This window comes from Rousettus aegyptiacus, unplaced genomic scaffold, assembly GCF_014176215.1.
Source record: "Rousettus aegyptiacus isolate mRouAeg1 unplaced genomic scaffold, mRouAeg1.p scaffold_m13_p_8, whole genome shotgun sequence".
Taxonomy (NCBI): Eukaryota; Metazoa; Chordata; class Mammalia; order Chiroptera; family Pteropodidae; genus Rousettus; species Rousettus aegyptiacus.
In genome coordinates, this window is record NW_023416311.1 from 65835875 (window position 1) to 65851728 (window position 15854).

The window sequence follows — 15854 nt, forward strand, 5'->3', positions numbered from 1 at the left end:
TCTTAGGTAGAGTCCATTTATCAGTTAAAGAAATTTCCTTGTATTTCTAGTCTGTTCTGAATGAGCATTGACTTTTTATCAAACATGTTTTCTGTATCAATTGAAAGGATCATGTGGCTTTCTCCTTAAATCTGTTAAGCTGGTGAATTACATTGGCAGTTTTCTAATATTAAGCCATCTTTAAATTATTGTGGAATCATGTTCTTTTTAAATATACTGTTGGACTGGATTTGCTTGTTTTTTATTTAGGACTTTTCCATCTATGCTTGTAAACAATGTTTTAAGCACAAAAGAAAGCTTATTATTTACCTAAAAATTCTAGTGGTAATTTCATCTATGTTTACAAGAGAAGATTTTTAATCTTCTCTTTTTGTGCTGACCTTGTCCGGTTTGGGTGTCGGGGTCAAACAAGTCTTATAAAACTAGTTGTGTAACTTTCCTTTTTTTTCTATTCTCTGAAATAGTGTGTATAAAATAAAGATTGGCTGTCCTTTTAAGTTTTATATATATTTTTTAACAAACCTCTAAAAATATCAGAAGTGAACTTCCACTTGGGCAGGATGGTGTCTGAATGTCCTGGATGAAGGAACTTCCTAGTTAAATAACTATGCATCCTAGAGTAAATATTTTAAAAATTATGTAACTGTATTTCTGAGCTGGCCAAAAAAATTCAAAAGAGGAAGGAAAGTGGGAATTCAGAGGAAGCAAGAATCCAGATTCTCCCCTCAGAGCATCTCGAAATCCTCTTAAACTTGAATTTCAGCTTTGACGGTTGAGTCTAATGCCAGGAGGATAGGTGACGACACCCATCTCGGAGTCTGATGGAGGACTTCTCTATAAAGCTGGGTCTGCAAAATGCTGAGACTTTTGTATAAGGATAAGTTAGAAATAAGTGCACATTACAAAAGGGAACAGTAAGAAAACTTGCTTATCTTGAACTTTTTGCTGAGTGGAGGGGAGAGGAAGACTTCCTTGAGAAGTTAAAATCAGTTTTTATTTGGACACAAGGCCGCCTGGGGTACAGATTATATTTCCCTGTCTTCTTTGAAACTAGATGTGGTCATGTGACTGTATGTTCTGGCCAATGGACTATCAATGGAAGTGATATATTTCATTCAGGACAATTCTATGTATGTTCTAAAATCAGATTTATTTTTAATGTTCTTCTCTTGTGCTGAGCTTGTCTGGTTTGAGAGTTCTTAGAAAGGGAAAAAGGTATTGGGTGACTCCAAGGAAGTGAGAATCAAGAGGTGAATGATCCATGCACCCCTATGTTCATGGCAGCACAATTTATAGTAGCCAAGATACAAAAGCAACCTGTTGTCTGTCAACAGGTGATTGGATAAAGAAGTTATGGTTCATACATATGATGGAATATCTCTGAGCCATTAAAAAAATGAAATCCTACCATTTACAACAACATGGATGTACCTAGAGTGAAATAAGTCAGAGAGAGGAAGATAAATACCATATAATTTCACTTATATGCAGAATCTAAGGAACAAAAATAACAAACTAATCAAAAAGAGACTTGGAGATATAAAGGACAGTGTGGCGATGGCCAGAGAGGAGGGGAATTGGAGGTCTAAGAGAATGGGGTGAAGGGTTAAAGAAGTACAAATTAGTAGTTGATAGATGGTCACAGGGATGGGGAGCACAGCATAAGGAATGCAGTTAGTAATGGCTAGGTGGAGAGCCAGAGGAGAGAAAGAGCAATTAGGGAGATGGTTTTATAAACTATATAAATGTCTAACCAATGTATACTATGTACTTGAAACTAATAAATTTTTTTTAAAAAAGAGGAGAATGAAACATGGAAAGGATGTCCCAGAAACAGAATGTTTATATGAGCAAAAGTGGTTCTTATTCTTTAAAGAAAATTCCAGCCCTGGGATCTTCTAAGTTTCAGCCAAGATAGCTGCCTTGAAAAAGAATAGCTGCCCTAATTAGTGATGGAATGTGAAGGGAGAAGAGGTGAATTATTTTTGTCTTCATTCCAAAGTTATCTGGAACATTCTGTGGGCTGGAAGTGGGGAGAGTTTTGGGTGGTTATTCAGAAAGGAGAAAAAATTGTGAGTTTGCGTGTTTGAGATAGGTCCAATACAATTTAAATATTTCTTGAACGATCTCTTTTCCTGAATGCGCTTGTCAGAGCTCGTATTTCAAATAGGCCTGAATTCAACCTAAATCCCTTCTGCATTCCTCAGTTACTCTTCTCATCTAACTTGCCTCTCTGTGCTCCTCAAAGGAGTCTCATATAAACTGCATATCAGTACTTTGTCCTTGAGTGAGACTGCCTCCCCACTTCACACAAGCATAGCTCTGGGCTCAAGGCCACAGTGCTGGTTTGAGTCAGGGCTGGGCTGGTAAAGGAATTCCTTTATCTGGGATATAACTGCTGACTTAAGGACTCTATTCCAGTCTCAGCAAATAGTAAAAGTTAAAATACTTGTGAAGCCCTTTCGACCCCACAAATTCACAGCTCCAGATAAACCCCTCTTTATCCTATCATTAGGTCGAATCCTATGAACACTTACATGTTTGTCAACATTCTAGAGCAGTTTTCGAAATCTTTTTGCTAGAATATACCACGTAAAAGTTTCAAAAAGTATGTACTCCTTCATACATTTCTACTTTGACGACTAAAATTTCTCATAAAATTTCATTTAGGTACATAGCTATAATTCCTATTTATTAAAATTTTGACATAAATTTAACTGTTACATCATTCTCTTAAATGTCTCCTATAAATCCAAATACTATGGTGATTTTAGGTTGACTAACACAACCCATCCATTTAAAAAATACATAAACCAGCTTCTCATTATATTTTTATTTATATATATTTAAACAACCTCTTTAACAATGAGAAATTTTATATTACTCCAATCCATTCCCCCCGATTTTTATCCTAATGTAACATGTATTTTGCTTGAAAGTTTTTTTATGTCACTTCTCATAATTCTTTGCAACAAAAAAGTTGATATTTTCATTTTTTTTATTTCCCGTGACCATAAGGCTCTACCTATTATAAATTAAAAATTTTAGTAGTCTAAAAATTGAAATGTTATACTTATTAAAAGAGCTTTAAACATTATTAACATCCTTTTATTATTATTTTTTTATTTTTATTTTTTTTACAGATTGCAAGGAACTTGTCAGCTTACAATCCCTTATTTTTTTTTATTTTTTATTTTTTACACCTACAGCACCTGAGATGTCACATAGATTTATCTTTAATCTTGTAAAATAAATAAAGTATTTTAATTTTTTCCCCAACTTTATTGAGAAATAAAATATATTTAAACAGTCTTCACATCAGGGTGACTTATACCAGTCACTCTTCCACTCAGAGTCAATGTTCTTTTTCCCATACAGCACGTCTCAGGGGCATCAGAAGCATCGATGAAACAGCATTTCCTAAAAAACTGCTCCACTCAGGCCTCAAGGGTTTTCTTCTAGATAGCTGACATCTATCTGTTCTACCTTTTGAGTCTGGCACTTTGTTGCTTTTACCAGAAGGTGTCAGGCAAAGACAACTATGGCAAAACCGTTACCTAGTCTAAACAGATAGTAACATGCATCAGATTTCAGAAATATTAACATGTGGTGAGGAGTGGGAAAGAGCATCTTAGAATCAGTGAAGTTGTGGAGGCTAAAAAAAGTAATACTTTTCCTCCCACCTTCTAAATTCTTCAAGCTGAGCTAATAATCAAATTAACAGAGACAGATTAACAAGAGAAAATCAAAGTTTTAATACATGAGCATGGGAAATTCATGTAGGCATGAAAATTGCAAAGAAGATGAGGTAATATTGGGTATATACAATATTTTGGACAAAGGAGAAGGTGGGAGAAGGGATCTGAGATTTCAGAAGTGAGAGTGAAAAATTTACAGGAAATTGAGGAAGAGCAGAATGGACGTGGCAGGCAAATTCTTACTGTGCAGCTCTGAAACAATGGGACGTAAGGGGTATCTAGCTAACAGGCACCTGCCTGGTGTCCTCTTATTTACCGTACTTAATTCAAATTAGGCTAAGGCAGTGTTCTAAGATTTCTCTGTCTGAATCTCTTGGCCAGGAAAGTGGGGAGAGTCAAAGGTTTTTTCTGAGTTTGATTTCCTTAATAAATAGCTTAAAAAGCAATACACAAGCAATCCACCAAAAGCAGTTTCAGGGGAGCAAAATTTTGGTTTCCTTCTACATACAGTATTGTGAAAGGGAAGGTAGGAAAGGAAAAGTTTATGAAGCCAAGACAGAAAGCAAATGGACAGTAGGGATTTGGAAATGGACTCTCAAACTATCTGTGCCTTTTGTATACTTTGGATGGTGTACCCAGTTCGAAGACCATGCCCAAGAAGAGCAGTTCTTAAGCTCAGGACCCTTTTGTACTCTTAAAGAGCGTGGAAGACATCAAATAGCATTTGTTTATGTGGATTTTATCTATTTACTGTGTCAATAACTAAAACAGATAGCGATTTTATATCCTTTATTATATACCCAGAACTGGAATTGCTGGATCACATAATAGTACTGTTTTTAATTTTTTGAAGAATCCTCTATACTGTTTTTCATAGTGGCTGCACCAATTTACATTCCCATCAGCAGTGCACAAGAGGTCCTCAGGAATAATTTCCTAAATCTCAGAGTGTTTCTATTTTCAGCTCTTTGAATGGTAACCTTCTCATCCCAAACTAATATCCCTATATAGATATTCCTTGAATTATTAAATGTTTTACATTTTCCTTTTACTTCCTGCTTTGGTACCAAGTTCCTTAACTCTCTGCCTTTCTTCCTTCTACCTCTTTCCTCCAAATAGTCACTATTTTCACTTTCTTTATTTTCAGAGGGAATGTCTTCTGGCCACATTTTATCCACAGCAATCTTTATTTGGCCTGTGTCATTTTTTAACATTGAATTTGAATGTCTTTAGATGGGGTAATAGTGCACGCTCACTGCTGTCTGCCATGGCTCTTATTGCCCACATTGCTTTATACCCTGCCTTCTTCAGTCACTCCTATCACCTGTCTACTTCCTATAAGGATTTACTTGTATAACTGCCGTGACCTGCATGGCTAGAGTGTTAATATTCCTGAGAGGGGGCAATGGAAGGATGAAGAAAAACACAGAGCTAATATGTACAAAAGCTGGAGCCAGGTGGGACCTGGCACTATGATGAAGATATAGTGACCTCGAGGCAAACTCAGCCTGTATATTATATACATCTAGCACAAGGAGGGGATGGGAGTCTTGTTCTCGGAGCTTGAAACTTGATGACAACAATAATGTCTCAAAGGCCTGTCTGTACCCAGATAGCAGCCATTTATTCTTTGTTTGCTTCTCTGCCTTTGGCAGATTGCTACACAGTCAGGCATGGCTTTGCTAATGCTTTGACCACGAGTCATGCTCAGATCCAGCTTTCTACATATAACTTTAGCTAACATATCTGCACGTCCTTGTTTCTTCAACTACAGAGAACATTTCTTAAGTCCTATATTAGTTTTCTATTGATGCTGTAACAAATTACCACAAATTTACTGACTTACAACAACACAAATTTATTATTCTACAGTTCTGGAGGTCAGAGTCTGAAATGGGTCTCACTGGGCTTAAATCAAGGTGTTGGCAGAGCTGTGTTTGTTTCTGGAGGCTCTAGGAGAGATTCCATTTCCTTGTCTTTTCTAGGTTCTAGATGCCACCTGCATTCCTTGGCTCATGGCCCCTTCCTACATCTTCAAGGTCAGCAACAGCAGGTTGAGTCCTTCTCATGCTGCCTTCTCTCTGGTTCTCTCTCTTCCACCTTTTTCTTCCATATATCAGAAGCCTTATGGTAACATTGAATTTACCTGATTAATCCGGGATAATCTCTCCATCTTGAAGTTAGCTGTTTAGTAAACTTAATTCCATCTGCACACTTAACTCCCCTTTGCTGGTAACCCGACATATTCACAGGTTCCTGGGATCAGGACATGGACATCTTTGAGGAGCCATTATTCTGTCGACCACAACTCTCGATTTAATAAGACAAAGATATTTATGGTTCTACCTTTTCTTTAACTGCTCCACCTCAAACGTCCCAGTCCTCTGACTTCTGTCATCTACATTTTGACATCTCCAAACTTTCATTTATATGTTGTTCTGTTACCGTAGTTAAATTGTTTGTGCTACAATTATGAATTCATTCTAAAAGCTGAAAAGTCAATAAACAGAGTTTACTTTTATGTGCTATAGAATTCTAGTCTGAGATTATTTCCCCTTAGAATTTTGAAGGTGTTGCTCCATTGTTTGCTAATATCTAGTTTGGCAAATAAGATGCCTGATGCCAGTCTGATTCTATTTTGGAGAGTGAGGGTGGGGAGAAGGCTATTCCCAAGTATTCTATCCACAGGAGATAGAGTAGGGATAGTGGTGGTGGTGGTGGTGGTAGGGAATCTACTGCTATTTTTAGAATATCTATGTTACCTAACAGAAAGAATTCATCCACCCAGTGCTAACAGAGCCAAACACTAAACTTGGAGAATTGCAGTGGAAAAAGACTGGCTGTTTATTATGAATGGTGCCACTCAGGATATCGGGAAGTTAACGGTCAAAAGCCTGAACTTCTCAATTATTTACAAAGGATTTTCTAGAGCAAAGGCATGAGTCATCATGAGTAAGGAATTTAGAATGGTGTATCTTGCTGACTGGCCAAGAGTAAGGTAAAGGCACTAAATCCTTTCAGGTCTTGAGGTCAGCTTCGGCATCCCTCAGTCTGGTTTCATGGAGACAAGGCCAGGGGTCATTCTGATTTAGAGCTCAAGAGCTGAAATACAACTTAGGCCATGATGTTATCTTTAGCTTAACAAAAAACCGCACTTTATGAACCTAAGTTAAGGCACAATCATTGTTTCTGGCTGCCTTGGGAGATTAATGACTAGCAAGGAAGGAAAGGACTTAGGCTTACAGGGCACACTGTAAAGAAACTGAATAAAGCACTGGGGCAACATGTTAAATAAAAATCAAATAGTAAATCAGGACCTTCGGTTTCACGTTGGGGTTTTGCCCGGGCTCTCTGTTGTCCTAGAGGGCCTCTCCAGGGTTTTCCTGTCATCCTAATACCCTCCCTCTCTCCGGGCATCTCCCTGGCTTGTGGCTTGTACTCTAGGTAGCAGCTTTCCCTGCGCTGCCTCACCTACCACCATTCCTCTTCCCGCTTTCTATCTATTAGAAATTCGTCCATATCTCTCTATCCCCATTTGCTTTAATGTGGGAAACTTGTTCCTTTTATTCCACTGCCATCATTTTAAAGGAATAAATGTAAGCAAGGATGTGGGAGAAAGAGAACCCATGTTCACTGTTGGTGGGAATGTAAATTGATGCAACCACTATGGAAAACAGTTTGGAGGTTCCTCAAAAAGAAAATTAAAAATAGGACTACCAGATGATCCAGCAATCCCACTTCTGGGTATATTTCTAAAGGAAATGAAATCACTATCTGGAAAAAAGATACTGCACCCCTAGTTTATTGCAGCATTATTGATAATAACCAAGACATGGAAACAACCTAAGTATCCCTCAATGGATGAATGGATAAAGAAGATGTGAGATATTTGTGTACACACACACACACACACACACACACGCAAACTTGAATATTATTTGGTTGTGAAAAAGGAATCTTGCCATATGTGGCAACATGGATGGACCATGAGGCATTATGTTAAGTGAGATAAGTCAGACAGAGGAAGACAAATATGATCTCTTATGTGTAAAATCTAATAAAACTGAACTCATAGAAAAAAATAAATGTAGATATTGAGAAAAAGGAAAGATAAATGTAGTCAGTCTGCCATTTGAACCTGAAACCTCTTCCCCTTTATTTAAAAATATTTCATCAGAACAAACATATAAGGGAAGCCTCACTGTCTTCATCCTCAAGTGCTCTTGTGAACCCTTCTCCTGCTTTGGACATAAGAGCTGAGATAAGGTGCTATATTTAAGTTTGGAAATCAATGGGACATGATGGGGTTCACTTGCTCTATCCTCTGGTCACACAAAAGGTGATTGTTTTTGACTCAGGCTCTTCCTTGAAATCCAGGGCCACCAATATCAACTATGGCGAAATAGAAGCCACAGGTGTCCACGCCCTAAAATTTTGATCCCATCTACATTATCAGATGTTCAAAGACCTGTTTGCCCCCAAGAACTCTCAGTGAAACTGATTTCCAGAGTTAGAGAACTTGAATTAGATTAAGGTATTATTTCTTCTTGGGGATTCCCACGGAGCACAGTTTGAGAGAAGATGGAGAAAAACATCACCTATTGTACAACTGAGGGGTGGGGAAAAAAAAGGGCAGCTGGATTTTCACCCTGCAGGGGACACACAGACAAAAAAGCTAAGAAGGCTTTACATCTACTGGTATTTTTTCCTCCCGAGCACTAAACCTTACATTTATTCTTATTCCTAGGATAAAAGTTAAGACATTCTACACTGTCTCATACTTTACTGATTTCCAGAGTTAGAGACTCTGTGTTCCAAAGGAATTGAAAAATAACAGCACCAGGAAATCCTGTACTTTTTAAACAGAAATCTTCCAACGTTCTCTCCTTGATGAGGGTATGAAGTCATCAGCACTAGCCTTTCAGGAATTAGGTGGCAAATCTGGAGTTTGACAACAGCATAAACCTTTCATAAATTGGTACTGTTTTCCTTGGGAGAGATTTCAGTTGAGTCTTTTATCCACTAAGTGGCCAGACTTTTGCTTTCCTTCTTCCCTTGTCTCTATCCCTTTGTTTTTAAGTCGGCTTTGTCTGCAACGTGGCTTTAACTTTGTATTTTCTACTAATTAGTCTCTTATCCCAGAAAAAAAAAAAACAAAAAACGGTGACTGGTCCTTGCCTTGGTTTTCTGTGGCTCAAGTGACACATCTCCACTTTGGATTTCATACTTTGAAGGATGGGAGAGAAATGATGTGCCTAAGATTATTTGCTTCTTCAGAAAATGTAGTCCAATTGTGGACTAGAAGCCCCTGCTTTAAGTAAAGCAAAAAAAAATAGAAGTGTTTAATCTTGCTTTCAACTTGTAGAATCAACATGAGAAAAAACACAAAAAGAAAATATAGAAAATTATTGATTGATTGATATCTATTCAATAAATGCATACTTTTTTTAAAGCAGCTGTTTCTAAACTTTTCATTTGTGTTTCCGTCATTAACTTTCTTTGTTGGGTAAATTTCTCTTCCTTTTGTATTTAAGAGGGAAGCAGAATAAAATGGTCATTCAACATTTTCTTACCATCTTTTCTCAACCATTTAAAGTTTCCTAAAACATTCTTCTGTAACCAAAATCCTATTATGAATAAATAAGCTAGATTGTCTTCCTGTGAAACCTCAGGAAGCTCCTTCCGCTTTCCACACTTCACAGAACAATGTAAACACCTTTCAAGTGAAACCCTCAATGAAAGCTTTTTATTGATTTTCATGAAACCATGTGGTTTCACAGGCAGTTAACTGGCTGTGGTTCTTTTAAAACCAATCACCTCCAAAGAGTGCTTACTTCAAGGGATGCATCATATAAAGTGAATTTAAAAGAAACTGACAGGAATAGTCTCTTTAAATATACATTGAAAATATACGACAACACAAAGTGCTCTTTTTTTTAAAGAAATGGGCTCACCTCTTGTATTTCCCTTCAAGAAATTAATTAAAATGGATTAACCAGGAAAACTGAAGAGAGTACGTGCTCTGTTTTTAGTCTCCCCCTGTCCTAATCTCTAGCCTGTGTAAATGTGTTTACTTGAAATCAGGATATGAAAAGTTTTTTGGATTGAGTTTTAAAACCAAAGAAGTCAGAATAATTTTTCTTGGTATGCAGAACAGAAATGAGCTATTTTCAGAAATGTTTTTTAAAGTTCATAATAAAGTTGAATAGTGACTGTAATGATTATTTGCCCGATCTACCCAAATATTTACTTATAAGGGAAGAAAAGGGAGACTTTCAAAACTCTACTCAAAGACTATTGCAGACTTTAATTAAGTTACAGAGGAAAGCCTTTCTAGACATTGTCACTGAATTTTCTTAACAAAAAGGTTAACTCAAAATCTGAATGTACATGCTATAACTTCAAGATGGGGGTGGGAGGTAGAAATATATATTTTAATATCAATTATACACATACATACATACATACATACATACATACATACATACATTCTCCCCATTGATTCTAAGACTAGGCCCCTAATCCAAGCGGCCTTAAAAAAAATTAATTTGTTCCCAGAAGGGTTGAGTGATGATTAAAAGCCTGTTCAACCCTCTATCCTCTTCATTAATTTGAAATTTGGGTTCCCTGGGGTGTTATAAAGGAGTGTTTTCCTTTCTATTATCTATACTCAAAGGGCTTAACAAGCAAATTAATAATGTGAAATGAATTAAAGGGAGAATCTTCAAAATACTGAGGCAAAACTCTTAAAGCACCACTTAAGTGCTGAAGAATCATTAGCTTTTCATTCTTACAAAATAACTGGTGATCATTGCAAAAGATTTCTTCCCTAAAGCATCTTCCCTAAAAATCTTGACCTGGCAACACATTATCAGCTTATTCGCAGTCATTATGTAAATTTGAAAAAATAAAAGTTTATTCCTTTAAAAATCCTTCTCAATAGGAATTAGTGGAGTTACGTTCAATTTTCTTCCTGCCTTTGGATACAGAGATAAAAAGAAAACTATTTTAAGGAGGAGTTATTTCTCCTGTCCAAGGCAAGAGGAGCAGGATGGTGGCTGGCAGCAGCTCCGGCAGCCTGTAGAGACAGAAGCAAGACCAGAGAGGGGTCAGGAGTTTGCAACACAGCAACCTTTGTTTTCTTGACGTTTGAAGAGAAAGAAATGCGGAAAGGGTGGTAGCTGAATCAAAGAGAAGTTATTATTTGTTGTTTAATTTAGGAGAAATTTGGCCATGTTTGTAGCCTGAGAATGATTCGATAGGAAGTGTGGGAAGCAGAGTTTGCCACCACAAAATAATATCTTTTTGAGATATTGATTATTTTAAGCTGGTTATTTTTAAAAAACAAGAAACTCAAGAGCCTTTTACTTACCCCTGACTTGTCTAAAGGAATTTAGATAGAAAAAACTGCTCCAGTAAGGGAGCTATCACTTTAGTATAATATAAACTGAGTGTGGCAGACAGGGAGGAACCAAGTGAAGTTATTTTGTTGGACTCCCCTCTGTCCCATTGTTTCTGGGTGGCCCAGCAAGAATTTGTTTACCATATATTTGCTCCTTCTCATGTATCTCTGAATTGCCTACCTTTCCTTTGAAGTCCAAACCACTACCCCTCTTTCTCCTTAGCTCCAGATGGTGCATAAGCCTCAACTGCCCAATTTGTCTGTGGAACCCCCATTCGTACATACATAATAAATTTGGTTATTTTCTCCTGTTAATCTGTCTCATGCCAATTTGATTATGAGACCCGCCAGAAGAACTATGGGGGAGAAGGGAAAAATTTCTTCTCTTCCTTAAAAAGAAGGATTGAAAATACATGGGAGACAGAAAATTGAGGTGACAGGAGTAGTGGAATTAGAGGTAGGATGAGGACACACTGGAAGAATTAGTATTAAAAAGGAAGATGAATAATTTTTATTTTAAGTTGGGCAACTCAAGGAAGGTCAATATAGGGTTAAAAGCAGGGGTTCTGGCATCTGGAAACTGCTGATGTGCTCGCCAAAACAAGGGAGTAATTCGAGAGAGAGCATTCCAGAAAGTCAGATACTCAACAGAGGACAGTGGCAAGGGAGTGTGCCAAGATGGCAGTGGTGCAGCAGCAGCCTGGAGGGGTCCAGACTGGAGCAGTTTGGAGAACTTTGGGAGATGGAGAGGGCTCTTGGGAAAATGGAATTGATAGATTATATGAAAAGGTTGATTATCTGGGAAAAAAATTACGGCAGGTCAGATGGACAAATGGAGAAAAATCAAGATTAGGTACACAAAAAACCATGAAAATAAAACATACCATCAAATACTTAATACATGGCAGGTACTATTCTAAGTGCTTACATGTGAATGCATTTATTAATTCTCATTTTATAGAGGAGGAAACCGAAGTGCAGAGAGATGAAGTCACATTTCAAAATCGCAGTCTAATAAGTGGCGAAGCAAATTTCTGATCCCAGAGTCTGGCTCCAGAGCCCTTACTACCTACCACTAGAATATACTGTCTGTCCAGAAAAGGGGGATGGGAATAACAAATTGTTAAAAAAGACACGCTATTATCATACACTCTGTGGCTATGCAATGAATAATTTTTGTTAGCCATAATTACATAAACATTGACTGTTAATTGTATGAAAACTGATATAATCAGATTGGTTAGATGGTAGATGGAAGTGCTCAGTGGGATAAACTTTCAGCCTACATGGAACATAAGAGGTAATACACAGTCCTTTCATGCCCAGCACAGCCATGGTTCATGCTCCCAAGAAGCATCTGAAGCGCTTTGCAGCTCCCAAGCATCAGATGCTGGATAAACTGATGGGTGTGTTTGCTCCTCATCCATCTACAGTCCCTACAAGCTGAAAGAGTGTCTCTCTTTCATTATTTTCCTAAGGAACAGACTGAAATATGCCTAACAGGGGATGAAGTAAAGAAGATCTGCATGCAGCAGTTTTTCAAGATCAATGGCAAGGTCAAGACTGACATGACCTACCGTACAGGCTTTATGGATATCACCAGCACTAACAAGACCAGAGAGAATTTCCATCTCGTCCATGACACCAAAGGTCGTTTTACTGTTCATCGGATTACACCTGAGGAGGCCAAGTACAAGTTGTGCGAAGTGAGAAAAATCTTTGTGGCCACAAAAGGAATTCCTCATCTGGTGACTTATGATGCTCACACCACCTGCTACTCTGAATCCCTCATCAAAGTGAACGACACTATTCAGATTGATTTGGAGAATGGGAAAATTACGATTTCATCAAGTTTGACAACTGATAACCTGTGTATGGTGACTGGAGGTGCTAATTTGAGAAGAATTGGTATTATCACCAACAGAAGGAGATAGCCTGGTTCTTCTGATGTGGTTCACGTGAAAGATGCCAATGGCAACAGCTTTGCCACCCTGCTCTCCAACATTTTTGTTACTGGCAAATGCAAAAAAACTGTGGATTTCTCTTCCCCACGGCAAGGGTATCCACCTCACCACTGCCAAAGAGAGAGACAAAGGGACTGGCAGCCAAACAGAGCAGTGGGTGAAGAGATCGCCTAAGAAGCACACTGAAGGATATACAGAAGAAATGAGAAGCAGTACAGAAGTTGCTTTAGAATCTAGTGGGTGAGGAAGATCAATGAGACAAGGCTGACCATGCACTGATTATGTGGGAACCTGGGGGATTGGTGCACAGGCTTCAGTACGCTTGCCACTTCTGTCATTTTTAACATTTTAAATAATAACCTTACAAAGAAACAAACAAACGAGAAAGGTAATATACAACAAGTATAGTCAACAGATCAGGAAATAACAGTGTAAGACTTTTACTTGAAAATGTGAGGGGAAAACTGCTAAAATAATTGATAATGGTTGCCTTTGGGGAGAGGACTGCAAAGTAGGTTGTGGAGAAGGGAGATGCTATGTTTCATTTTATATTTCGTAAGGTTTTTGATATTTAAAAACTATTGTGCATATATTAATTTAATAGAAATAATGGAGAATTAAGTTACTGGGAGGGGGGTGCACTATTAGACTCTGATTATTTTTTCCCTCAGACCTCAAATTTATAGCAATTTGTTTCTCAATGAATACTTTGTTATTTACTTGAAATTGCTTAAACTTCCACTACTAGATTGAAGTCTCTAGAGACTTTATAAGTGAATATTAGGGAAATTTCTTCTTTTATATTTGAACACAAACAGAACATATCACTAGGTTTTTTTCAGATTTGAGAAAGTTTTTGGGAATTAAAATTTTATTTACTTTTAAGCCATTCTTGAACTGGAAATTAACTTGGTAATGAAGTTTTCTAAATTCATTAAAGGTAAAAAAAAGTGGGTATCTATGGTGATGCTTTTTTCTTTAACAATACTGTTGTTTTCAGTACCAGATGTGGTGTTTTTAAACTCGACATTGAACTCTCCTTCCTAAAATGGAAAAACCAAAATAATCTTCAAATTCAGGAGGGAAAATAGCAAATTATAGGATGGTTATTTATAATATGTCATATGTACATACATATTTATATTGCAAAAAAGGAACTAAATCAGTTAATTTAAGAAAATTTTTGTGGGGAAAATATTTTACATGGTCTGCCAAGAGCTACAGTCTTATTAAAACAGAGCTATTACTGCTTGTCCCTGAAAAATCCACATCAAAAGAGATGGAATGTAAAACTACCTACATGTTAGGAACACCATGTATGACAGCCTTCCTTGAAACAGTCTGCAGAATACTTAAAATAAAATTAAGTTACCACTGTTTTATGTTATGCCTGCTGACCTTACCTCTAATCTTGTTAGCCTATCACACATGCAAAGGATGCTACCAACCAGACCTTAAATAGTAACTACACAGCCCTCAGAGCCAGAAAGGCAATAAACGTCCAGGCAAGGCCGCATTCCTTTGATATCTTCTAGAAAAGAGGGGGAAATCAGCCTGCATTGATTATTTCTATGCATCTTTTACACTCACTTATTAATACTAGTCAGGGCTACTAATTTAGGTGTGCTTAAAAGGCAAGGCCTTGTACTGCATGGTTTGTAGGGGTGAGTTTATCTAATACTTGAAGAATGTATTATCAACTCCCTGTTTCAGATGATAAAACTGAGGCTCTGGGGTTGCCCAGCTAGTTCTTGGTAGAGTTAAAATTTGCAACTTCCTTGCGCCAGCTCAGGCTTCCACTCTGTTTTTCTCCTACATTGGGGCACAGTCTACAAATCCCCAGGTTATTAAGATATGTGTTCTCTCTCTGAGGTTGACATTGATATAGTTATAGTATCCTCCTACATTGGCATCAATTTGGCCAAGAGAGCACAGGATTCAGGGTCAGGAGGCCTGGATGGTACTACCAGCTTTGCTTGTATCCCAGTGGTCCTTGTTGAGGGTTCTCTGCCTTTCTGAACCTGTTTCCCTTAAAGGCTAGGAGGCCTCAGAATCTCAATGGACTCAAACATGTAGATTTCATTCCCTCCCTTTCCCCGGTAAACTGCCTGACTCTTCCCATTGGGGGCCGGAAACTCCCAACTAGTCTTCCCAGGGGAGAAGTGGGGCACAAGTGACAGTTGCAGCCAACAATGCAGCTCACTAAAGTCCTGGTGAAATCCTTGGCTTCTGATGAGTCACTGGCCACCACCGCAGCCGAGCAGGTTGCTGTGGTAGTCTGATACTATCTAGGCTGTTTTTTTTTTTTAATTAAAACTTTTTATTTTATTATTTTAAAGAAGTTTTAGAGCTCTCTTCATTACTCTCCATGGCTCTGAGTAGGGCCTACTCCATCTCTAATCGCTGGCATCTGAAGTTTCTAGATCTTGTGCAGTTCATAGCAGGAGGAATGGTCCCACGTGACTTTCCTATTAATCTCCATGTCCTATAATGCCTAAGCAGACACCCCCTGTCAAAGGCTCTGTCTGGAAGCCACTTAAGTTCAAGCCTTGCGACGTGAGCAGGGGGATCAAACAACGCGAGTTCCAGCCCGTTTTGCGCCTTCAGCTATGCTGTGAAGCTTTGGGCTTCATTCAGTTGCCTCATTTCTAAAATGGATACTTACAGTAATGTTGATTTTAAAGAGTAAAAGGGCTTAGCGCAAAGTTCGCACTAACAGAAATTGTTCTTCTTGGGGAAGTGGCTGCGAGGAGAGCGTATTTGGGTAGGGAGAAAAACTAGGAGTACCCT

General features: G+C 38.0%; 1 protein-coding gene and 1 pseudogene across 2 annotated transcripts in view; both read left to right on the forward strand.

Moving 5' to 3' along the window:
* Nucleotides 1-15854, forward strand: part of SERINC5 (serine incorporator 5) — a 166566-nt gene that overhangs the window by 60665 nt on the left and 90047 nt on the right. The gene's annotated exons all lie outside the window — the stretch shown is intronic.
* LOC107497255 lies at nucleotides 10202-15352 on the forward strand (annotated as a pseudogene).